Source organism: Plectropomus leopardus, chromosome 11, assembly GCF_008729295.1.
Source record: "Plectropomus leopardus isolate mb chromosome 11, YSFRI_Pleo_2.0, whole genome shotgun sequence".
Taxonomy (NCBI): Eukaryota; Metazoa; Chordata; class Actinopteri; order Perciformes; family Serranidae; genus Plectropomus; species Plectropomus leopardus.
Window position 1 is genome coordinate 15,131,274 of NC_056473.1, and position 11,391 is coordinate 15,142,664.

The 11,391-nt window shown below is 40.3% G+C and overlaps 1 protein-coding gene across 2 annotated transcripts in view; it reads right to left on the minus strand.

Moving 5' to 3' along the window:
• LOC121950391 (protein inscuteable homolog) overlaps positions 1–11,044 on the minus strand; it is a 67,181-nt gene extending 56,137 nt beyond the window's left edge. The window contains exon 1 of one of the 2 annotated variants that reach the window (XM_042496374.1): positions 10,772–11,044. The gene's annotated coding sequence lies outside the window, so the exon portion shown is untranslated. Of the gene's footprint in view, positions 1–9,754; positions 9,829–10,771 lie in introns of those variants that run through there. The other variant, XM_042496375.1, reaches the window with a different exon arrangement.
• Between the last annotated feature and the right edge of the window lie 347 nt (positions 11,045–11,391).

Consider the following 11,391-nt stretch of genomic DNA (forward strand, 5'->3'; position numbering starts at 1 on the left):
ATTATAGATCAAGTTAAAGTAATTCATAGAACCAAAATGTGCTGCACAAAGACTAGCAAGAGCAGATGTATGGTTTAAACAAGGTGTAGCAATAATTACAAATTTATTTTAATGATTTGTTGGATGTGTTCTTATGTATTTTGATAAAGCTATATTTACAATACATCCAGGTTATTTGTTGCTGTTTTCTCTGAACTTAATGATCTTAACACCTCTGATTCAAACTTAGGACTTAACAACATTGCAAATAAAGCACTGTATCTCCAGCAATCTGAGCACACAGTAACACCAACATTGTCTTAAATATTGTGGCTGAAATTTTTTGGATTAACTTCTTGAAAAATCAGCCTCCAGGTTGGACTTCAGGCATGTAGCCAGAGCAATCCTTTGAAGCAGATTCCCGACAGCAGCTGGAGCTCTCAACCCTCAACACCGTTGCCTGATTTTCCCCTGTCAATCATGTGGAAAATGACGTCATTGGCATTTATGTCACGCAGCTCCTTCTGTTAGATGGAGTGCCTTGGAAATGGCACCGGCCCAGTTACGGCCCACCTTAACATGTCAGAGAGCTCAGGCCACTGCATAACACAAGAGTCTAGCACGATCTATATGCGCAATTTATAGCCAGCTGTCTATCCATCTACGCCCACGGGCACCTACAATGTAAATCCATGACCTCATGTCCAACAGCCGGATCATAAATAAATCTTGAATAGATACTCGGTTCAGACACCACATTTGGGCTTGTGAGTGACCTGATATTAGGGGCCACACACAAAATGACTGAGAAAAGGGGAGCAGAGAGGGAGGGGGGTAACGTAATAGCAGCAATTCCTTGCGAGTCAACTCTACAGCTGTTTGACATTAGGAGGTGGGAGTAAATTAGGTGGGCTGGGTCCGTGTGTGTGTGGGTGTAGGGGAAAAGGGAAGAGTAGGAATCAGGGGTGGAGAATAGGTCCACTTCCCAGATCTAAGCTGAGGAACACAGGCACCACTTCAGGGCAGGGTGGAATTTTTCAAGGCGTTGTCCTCCAACTGTTATTCCACCACTGAACTAAAGGCATATGCGAGGTAAATGGGACACACATGAGGAGCTGCAGAGGGTCAGTGTGATAAGTAAATATCAGCTGCAAAAATCACAAGGTATGCAGGAAAAGCTCCAGCAAGCACACACGTGGCACATCAAAAAAAGCCATGTCAGTGCTATTTTTTCCACTTTAGGCACCAAAAGTAAACACGTGTGAAAGTTTTCTGGGTAATTAGGTCTGAAAAAAGCCTGCCATGTCTCATTTGAGATACACAGAGTATTCTCTTAAATAAATACTGAAAAAGTGTGATTTCAAAGTGAAGTAGTTATTGTTTAAAATGTGAAACACCCACTGAATTATTGCTCTCATTGAACCATGGTTTCACAAACCATTTGAGTTTGTTTATTTTCACAAGTGAAATCATTCAAAGGAGATAAAGATAGCAAAGGACAGTCATGTGTCACAGATAATTAATCAAGTGTTTTGAATGTAATAAAGTAATTGTTTTAGTCATATTGTTGTGCAAAATTTAATATAAATAAATAAATATATTTGGGTTTTTGATAGTTGGTCAACAAACGTATAATTTAAAGACGTCCCCTTGGTCTCTGAGAAATTGTTATGTCCATTATTTCCAAGCTGCAACCACAGAAGCTGAAAAATGAAGCAGGTACAAAGTGCTAAAAACTGCAGTTTCTCTAATGGCCACTTGGCCCAACTGGCTCCAAGAGTGAGTCAATCCTCTTAGACTCCTAATGCATAACATACACTATTCTTCACATTTGCACTTTTGATTTGTTTGCACTATTATTAATTGTCATTGATTATTGTTTGTGGTGTGCTGTACATAAGCATTTCACTGTGAACTGTACATGTATGATCGTGCATGTTATAAATATACCTGAAATTTGAAACATGCACAATTTTACAACAGAAATAAGCATGTTTACAGCCTGGTATAAAAACAAGCTCTAAACAGCCAATAGCCAATTTCCCCATTCATGACAACTGCATGGGTTAAACTCCACCCTCTAATCAAAATATGGTCACATCTGGCTTAGAAAAATTAAGATGTAGCAGCTATAATGCTGAACTCGAGCCTTCAAAACGGGAGGCCATAAAAAATTGTTGATTTCAAAGAAGCCATGTCCATTATTTTTACAGGCCATGATTATTTCTCTACATTTTCATAAAATAAATATTTTTTTCAACAAAACAATCAGCAACTTAATCAATAATAAAAATCATCATTAGCTGCAGTCCTCATTGTGCTATTATGAATTATTAAACAGAGGTTAAGGACATTGTCATATTAGGTACAACTGATTCAGCTTTTACAGTAGAAAAGTAGGCCCATATCTCAGTCCGCTTGCATCATCATCTGTATGACATTTTTGTTGTGTTACAGTGAAGTACAGGGCACCGCAGACAGACACTACGGGCAAAGGGATTGTTATCAACGGAGAATGGAGAAGCAGCAAGGAAAAGCTGTGTTCCTGGCCAGAGGAGGAGCTTGCTGTCGAGGGCAAAGCTCTACAACTCACACCAGAGCTCCTACTGCAGGCTAAAAGCGGCAGAAAAGATGGTTCTGGGTCTATCCACAGTGGACTGCGCTGCTGTCTGACACTGAGACATCAGCACTAAATTTAGCCTTTCTTATAACTGGTTTGAAACTTCTTGTAGTTGCATTAATAGCAGTCCAACTCCTTGTTTTGGTATGGTTTCTGTTCACACCTGATGCATACCGTACTGGAGTACAGGAACCGTACTCAAAACTTTTTTTTTTTTTTTTTTGAGTGGACTGGGTGTACCGTTTCAGGGTACAGTACACAGTGTTCAAACTAATAAAACGAACTTGACTTTGTGGTCAAGTGTACTCAAATCTGGGCCCCGTTCCTTGATATGAAAGCCCCCTAATTATTTTTAAATATGTCCTGTAGGAAAATATTATATAGAAACGCATGCTTTAATAAAAAACAGTTTGGTTTTATATTTACAAACACCTCCTCTGAGTCGCTATCACTGCTACATGAAGCAGTCTGAGCCATGAGACAGACAGTAGTAGTAAGGCTGAGGGGGTGACCCAAACAGAAAATGACACCACTAGAGAGAGGAAGTAGTAACTCCTCACGACTCCCTAAGGTGCTCTCAACAGCATCAAGAATTTTTCACAAGGAGGAGGGAGTGGTGAGCTTTCTATGTTCTTTGAATTACCAAGCAAACAAAAGCGCAGAAGTACTGAAGCCTCCATTTCCTCTCATGATCTCCCCAATGAACCGTAACAAGGGCCACAGAGCAAATATGGCACTCACTGAAAAGACAGATAAACAGACTGAAGTCCACAGAGCCATGGCCTCCCTCCAATTAGTAGATGAAGATGGAAAGAAAAGAAGAAAGCAAAGAAAAAGAGGTCAACACAGGAGAAGCTTCAAGCTGATGCTCTAATTCAACCAGTCTGATATTGATTTATCTCCCACCCTGGGGCCCCTGAGTGGCTGCCATATTGGGCCCACCTACGCAAAAATTTATACCTGCACTCTCCTAATTGAGTCCCCACTTTGAAGAGAGAGCCTCCACTGAGTCATGAATGCCATCGCAGTGACTAGTGTGTCAACAATTACCGTTATCTTCAATGAAGTGGCATCAAAGGCCCACATGTGACACATGTGCAATGTCCATAATTTTTGATGCAAGAAACATTAATGTGGTGCTTTCTCATTCATGCTTCTTAATGTGATCCAACATTATTGCAAATTGTTTGTCTGTGAGAAAGGCTTGGGTTCCAGCCAGTTTTAAATATCCAAACTTACCACAAAAGTTTGTTGATTAAATTGTTCAGTATTGATTATTATCACATTTTATTCCTTGGATGGATGAATGTTTAAATTAACAGCAGAGGGTTTTACAGACACAACTACTTTTTAAAACATTTTTACGTTTCTTTGATCACTGTTGTTTTGAAACAATAAAAATGCTTCTTTGATTAATGTCAGAGACAGGCAGCTGGCTCCATGTGGAGGAAGATGTTTTCTGTACTCCACTGAGTTCATAGGTCAGCAACTCAAAGGTAGCAACCTGATCCACTGTTGTTGTTGTTGTTGTAGCCATAAAAGTGTATGAATGTGCTACATTCATCACAGAACTACACCCCTGTTCTGAATAGCTCTAAAGTGTAGATAAGAGTTTGCCTGGGGATTATGTATAAATTTACACTCCTTACATGCATTGTGTCTTAAAAATAAGCTTACATATTTTTTTTAAATTAAACTTACAACCGAGATACAGAACATTTTTGGCTTATTTCATTAGGTTTAGGCAACAAAGGTGCATGGTTAAGTTAAGGCAACAAAAATGGGTGGTTTAGGCTAGAAAAGTCAGTGGTTTAAGCAACAAAAGTGCGTGGGCAAGTTTAGGCAATAGAAGTATGTGGTTCGGTTGAGGCAACAAAAGTATGTGGCAAGGCTTAGAAAAAAAACATCATGGTTTGGTTTAAAATAAGTATGTTTGCTACCAATGTAATCACATGACATACATCACTAGCAAAGCATGCTACATGTGCAAGCACACAACAGTGTTATTAAAATAACTCGATTAACTTTTGGTTCCAGAAGGGACACAAACAGCAGGCTCTCAGGTGAAAGTCCAGACTTTGTTTGAGTCCAATTACCTTTATCATAAGACAGTTGTCCGGAGCATCAAAAACTGCTGCTGCCCAGTATTTGTCTCATACCATAAAGAGTCCATCTGTGCGTCTGACATTGAGGGTCCGCCAGGCATCGGTATTTGATGAGTTTGGAGTGAGACCAGGTTTCACAGCCATATGAAACAATTGAATTTCCGGTAAGTCTGTTGTATCTGGCTTTTTTCCTACATCTGCAGAGTATAGATGTAGATGAGTATCAGCCAGAATTTGGCCATCTGTACAATCTATGCATCAACATTTTTTTGTATTACATTAAATTCATACATCTGCGACCCTTGTGACGACAAGCGGTTACAGTCAATCAATGACTGAATGAAATTCATACATTTTAAAAGTCATCCTGAATGGCCTGGAAAACAGACACATGTCTGCAGTACAGGTGGCTTGTGGCAGCAATGGGAGTTCAATGTCTTGCTGAAGGATACTTAAACACACGGACAGCTGGAGGGGTTATAAAACCACCAACCTGCTTTAGCTCCTGAGCCAGAGCCTCCCCAACCTCTATGACACAAACAGGGGTAACCCTTTGAAGGTTTACAGCTGGCACATTGAAGAAAATGTCTTCAAGGTTATGTAAGGCCATGTAACCAACTTACTTGATAAACTCCCAACTAAATACCCAACATCACACATATAGTGTTATTTGGTATGTAGTTGTCATTGGCTTTTTATAGATAATCAAATATATCTTTACATTTGTTAAACATTAGGTTTATTTGAAATAAAGGCAAAATTGATAAAAGAAAAGAAGTGTACCGCTGTTGTTTTTCTGAAGAAAATGCAATTAGTGGGCATCTGGATCGAAACCGTCGGAGGACAGGCCAAGCTGTGTGAGAAATAGCTCGTGGAGAACACCAGACCCGTGGGAGGTGAACCCAAATGACCCGGCCCTGACTCCAACATCGCCACACAGACACAAAGAGGATGGATGGGAAAATAGCAAAGAAAGATTTTACCTCATCCAGAAGAAAAAAGCTCTAATGGAGAATGACAGATGCACTGCAGAGTCCAGCTCCCAGTGTGGGACCTTTGAGTGGGAATCAACTTGCTACCTCTTATAGGAGCAGCTTTACAGGATGGGTTTGTCTTTGATGAGTGAAAGAAGTCTTAATGTTAAAGCCAGTATGAGCACATCGGGTTTGAATACACAATGCTTTGGCACTGACTTCTCAAAAACCAGACTCATGTGGAGCCCAGTGCTGCTTCATGTTTCCAACTTTAGCTGTGGTCACAAGTTCAGTCACACCCTCAGTGATAGTCACTAAACTCTCTCTTAATGTCTCAGACAATGACTATAGGGGTGAGACTGAGGAGTAAAGATATTTTTTAACAGCGGAAACCCTGACATTCTCCACCCATGGAGGAGAGACCTAATTAAATAGTGTGACAGAACAGTGACGGCCACACCTGCATGTGCGGTTCGTGTTAACCACGCTATGCCCCTGTCAGCTGTTCACCAGGCAGGCCAGAGGAGAATGCATGACAGAGAGTAACTGTGCTTCTGGATTTATCCCGAACCAGTCATGTATTATTAGATAGTGCTCAGTAGATGCTTACAAGAAGCAGTTGTCTTAGCTTGTCATCAGCTGATGCTAAATGACCTGTTCAAACCAGTTTGAAGCTCTTTTTCAGTACAACTGATGCTAAGCTATCATCAAAGCAGCAAACATAAGATTATTTCTTTTACAAAAAATGGCTCCAGTTATATTGTGAAACTTGTTTGACGTCATCAGATACCAAATACAGTGCTCACTGGCGTGGTGGGTGGAAGACAGGCCAAATAAGCTATAGCAAGACACAGAAGATGTTTCAGCTGCTTCTTGATATATTTTTGTGTTTTTGGCAACTTTAACATCCCTAAACAGATTAAAGCAGGGCTTATTTACAGTTTTTCATATGATACTTGCTTGTTGTCAAACTGAGTCTATGCTGACCAATGTACACTCTCTCTGTGAGCATTTAAATCAAAGCACAGGCTTCTTAAGGCTGTACTTAAGGCAAAATTGCAAATCCTAGGAAAGCGAAGGAATGGCCCGCCGTATTCTGCCTCTGATTGGCTTACCCTGACATTTTTACCCTTCCCACACGCAGTCTCTCTCGTCTTGCCTAAACCTAACCAATCCCACCAACAAAGGCAATGAGTGCTGGCCAGTGATAGGGAGAGTAGGACAGGTGATTCCTTTGTTATCCTTGGATTCACAAATTTGCGTACGTACCGACACAGAGGTGCTATAAATAAAAAGTTTTATATTGCAGTATTGCCTGTTCTTCTGTTTTGTGTCTGCTTCCAATCACTTGTTTTTATCTTGTGCTGTTGCCCAAAATTAAAAAGTTTTATTGTAATGGAACATGTGCTGGGTAGATTAAGATCAAATAAAACAATGAAATATACAGTATAAGAGGATCGCCAAAGTCTGAAGGATTCATCCTCTTGGGAACATTGTTGTCTGTGCAGAATTTTATGGCATTCAATAGTTGCTGAAATACTTCCGTCTGGACTGAAAGTAGTAAAAGCAGTAGAAAGTAGAGGACTGATCAGCATGTTACTCTGTCTAAAAACAATGCATACAGGGACCAGAAAAAGTTCATATATAGCTCACTCACCAGCTCTTCATGTTATTGTTGTTTGTCATATAATTTAGTGACAACTGGATTATTTTTGATCTTTGTGACTAATTTGCTGCTAGTCTGTTTCTATTCAGAGCCCCTGCACCTTTTTCCACTCATGCATTTACACTGAGCACACAGGTGATGTCAATTAAAGCCTATCAGTGAGGGGTCACTGCCTGAAGGGTGACACTGAGATTGAGCAAAAGAAGCACAGGAAAGAAGGGAACTACACAGAGAAAGGGAGCACACCTCTCTTGTAATCTCTAATTGTCCCCTGCTCAAACACACTTATCCCCCCCACCACATCACTCACACAGAAGCGTGTAGTAAAGACATGTGGGAGCTGTGTCCTCATCACCGTCAGCCTCACTGTAATCTTTGTTGTTTTCCAAAGTCCCAGCTTCCATCACTCCCACACAAACCAGATCAGCCTACTCCAAACTGTTATAGCCAGCATGAATCGGCTCCAGCGTGACTCAGAACAAAAACATAAAATATTTTCCGATTGAGAACACTGAGCAGTATCCCAAAAGGACCATTCACATTTATCCTCATAGCATCAACTGGCAAGTGCAAATTCCCACACAAGGGATGCTAAAAGACATGCAAGACATCAGATTCAAAACATTTTGTGGACATAGTTAGGTGTAAAAGTCATGCTTTGTTTGTATGCCTGTTTGACAGAACTGTGTACAAAAGCATGGATTTAATTTTACCTTGTTGTCACTGTATTCAGCCCTTGAAACCAGAGAAAACTGGAAAGAACAGCAACTTAACAAGAAATTACCTAAAATTAGTTAGAAATTAGTTAAAAAGTTGCAAAAGTATTACCTGAAATTAGCAAAATAAATTATTTAATGAAAAGGGTTTTTTTTAAAAAGAGAAGAAACAAACAAAAGCAGGAAATCACCTGGAAAAGTACTAAAATAAAAGGAGTAATAAATAATAAAAACAAATATATGTGTTTTTTCTCTAATCTAATTTTAAATATATCATCATAATAATTATAGATATAGTTTTTTCGATATTCTTTATTATTTTTACTATTTTTTTAGCTACTTTTCCGGTTATTTTCTTGTTACCTTTTACAATTTTTTGCACTTAGCAGGACATTTTCTGCCACGTTGCAGATTGCATTTTTTTCCCATGTTTTTGAAATAAATCATACCAATTTGCTCACATTTCAAAGGTTTAAATACATTTTTTTAAGTTTCAAAGGACTAAGGAGACCAACTGACTCAGCTAAAAGTTGGTACAGTCCTTCGTGTGTAAACGCTTTACATGATTAAAAGCCGGACCTCTCTCTATTTTTATATAAGCAATAGAAAGAATTACTATTTGTAATGTAAAAGGTGGCACTGACTCTCTCTTGAGAGTTTTGAAATCTCAAAATTTAAGGTCCAGCTTTACTGTTTTGGTTTACTCTCACTTTTATCATCATTTCCAGGTGCTGCAGGCAACTGTTTAACATAAACTGTACAACCAACTGTACACTATCTACCCAGCACTAAAGAGCAGACATTGTAGAGTATTTAGCTGCTAAAGGGACAGATAATTTGCTCAGGAAAGGTTGGAGACCAAAGGAGCTAAAAGAGGATAAATATTGGGACTTAAGGCTCATTCCCACTGCACAAAAAACCCACTAACATCTGGCTTTTAAATGCAATGGGAATGACACCCAGGTAAAATGACTCTGCAGTAGACACAGGTTTAATTTTGGGTCCTTAACGGGCGAGATGCAATGACACGCCGTCACTAATTACAGTCTGTGTCTTCCGATGCACAGCTAAAAGATTGTTCCAAATTAGCCTGCACAGAGTTTGAAAGAGATACTGAACAAGCAAGAGATATTTAAAGAGAAGAAATCATTCAAAAGTTTCAAAAAACCTCTGTTTCTGCTGCTGTCTGCTGTTACCTGTTCTCCTGCCTGTCTGTGATGTCACACGGACACACTATAAACAAAACAGCTCACATGCCAGCTGACAGAAAGGCCGACTTGCTCTCCAGAGGTGAATTCAGTGGCAGTGGGAATGAAGCCACTCGCTCATATTTAGCTGGTTTACCCGTGTTTAAAAATCCAGCGTGCACACCATGCTAATTTAGGAGGGAATGTGGTATTAGAGTCATCAGATGACAAAAAAATGACTCCAAATGAATGCCAATGTTGCTGCTAGATGTGTAGAGCTATATCAGCATTGATGACAGGGTGTGTTACAGCTCATTGTCCCCTAGCTCTGTGTTTTCTGAACTGACATAGGACAACAACAGGCAAAGAACCATCGCTGTATAAAACCAAACACCATACACCGTCAGCAATGAACTAGAATTTGAAACTGAGCATTGCAGGGTTGCAGACTGTTACTGGCCTGATTTAAGCTGTAGTAGTCTGTCTCAATGACAGCTGGGAGACTACCTCACTGGAAGGAGAGTGAGTGGCAGTTCCAGAGATGGACCTTCAGTCAGCGACTGTAGCAACTCAGATTCAGCCAGCACATACCCCAGCGTCAGGATCACAGCGAACCGGTGGCCAGCAGCAGCACTGGGTCAAACCTGTGTAATGGCAGCAACAGAAAGTTTGCTTCACAGGCAGGGAGTTGAGACTGTCAGTTCAGATCCCTGATGCAGAGATTTGCGCTGGCTGAATTTAAGTTGCTGTCTGTTGTGACAGGCTTGTACCACCCTGAAACTGTAGGGGCGCTGAAATAATTCCTGTATAAGGTAACATGGCTTTGATAGCTATTAAAATAGTCAACTTTTCACTGTTTTAACTGTTTTTGGATTACATGTCCTCTGTAATTAAAACATAATTTAATAGTATTGCACTCATCTGTAACTATCTAAAACTCCAAAACCCAAATGTAACTTTAATCAATTATTTTTTGCTTTTTTAATTTAAGTACCTTAAAGCCTCCTACAGACTGTGGGATTTTAGCAATCTCATAACTAAGGTTCTTATAATCTTTAAGTTTTGTGCGAAATTGGGTGTTCAGTTGACCAGTACCACCATCCTTTTTTAACCCCGAAGTTTTTAGTTAGACTTCTACTAAAATGTGTAGAAAATCTTCCAGGTTTCTGTGATTAAAAAAGCAGATTTGGGTGATAGTCAAGAACACTTTCATTAGAAAAAGGGGCTCTGACATCACTGAAGTTGCCACCCATTTAAATGCGGGAGTTTGAAAGCAGTGAGAGCACCTTACACAGTAACAACTGCATCGCCAAATGGAATATACACTCTTGTCAACCTAGTGGACAACTGCAGCTGTTAAAGAGACTATGAGTAAGTTTTCTATTTAAATCAGGTACATGCTGCACAATTCATGCTTAAGTTATCTGAAAAACTTTGTCTTCAACTTTGATTTCAAGAAAATAGTTCCTCACAGCATCGTGTCAACATTCCCAGAGATTAGAAAGAAGTGGTTGCCAAACTTACCCGGTCAGCAAACTGAAAGGTTAAGTGTTCCCAGGAGGGTTCATAGTAACAGCTCAAGGTTCTCTTCGTCTGTCTCTGTCCTCTCTTTCACTAACTCTAACTTTGTCTCGCTCTGTCTCTCCCGTCTTTGAGCCCAGCTGGGGCTAACCACCACCAAAGGCTGCTGGAGTGGGACTGCTCAGAGTCTAAACGTGACTGGCCTTAAAGGTTTTTCTTGGGGAGAAAAAGCCCACATCCCACTGTCAGTCATGCAGCGGAGCATAGTTTCAGCTGGGCCGCCATCCAAACAGACATGAAACTATTCTATTTCGGTCTGCCATATGAGCGGCGGTGCAGCTCAGAGGAGGGGGAGAGAGATTCTGTGGTGGGGCATGTAATTGCAGAGTGACCAGTTATGGTGAGATGTAATTGCAGACCTCATCAGATGGAGAGAAACTGCCAACAAGACAAGGTAAAGGACTTTTAAATAAGACTTTGAAAAAAAAGAGAAACAACACAGACCACATAAATAAATGAGGAGCTGGGTTCCAGATGTGGCAGCAAAGGGAGGGAGGGGAGAAGAAGAAAGAGAGGGAGGGACACAAAAGAGGGGGAGATGAAGGAACTGCCGTGGCAGCAGA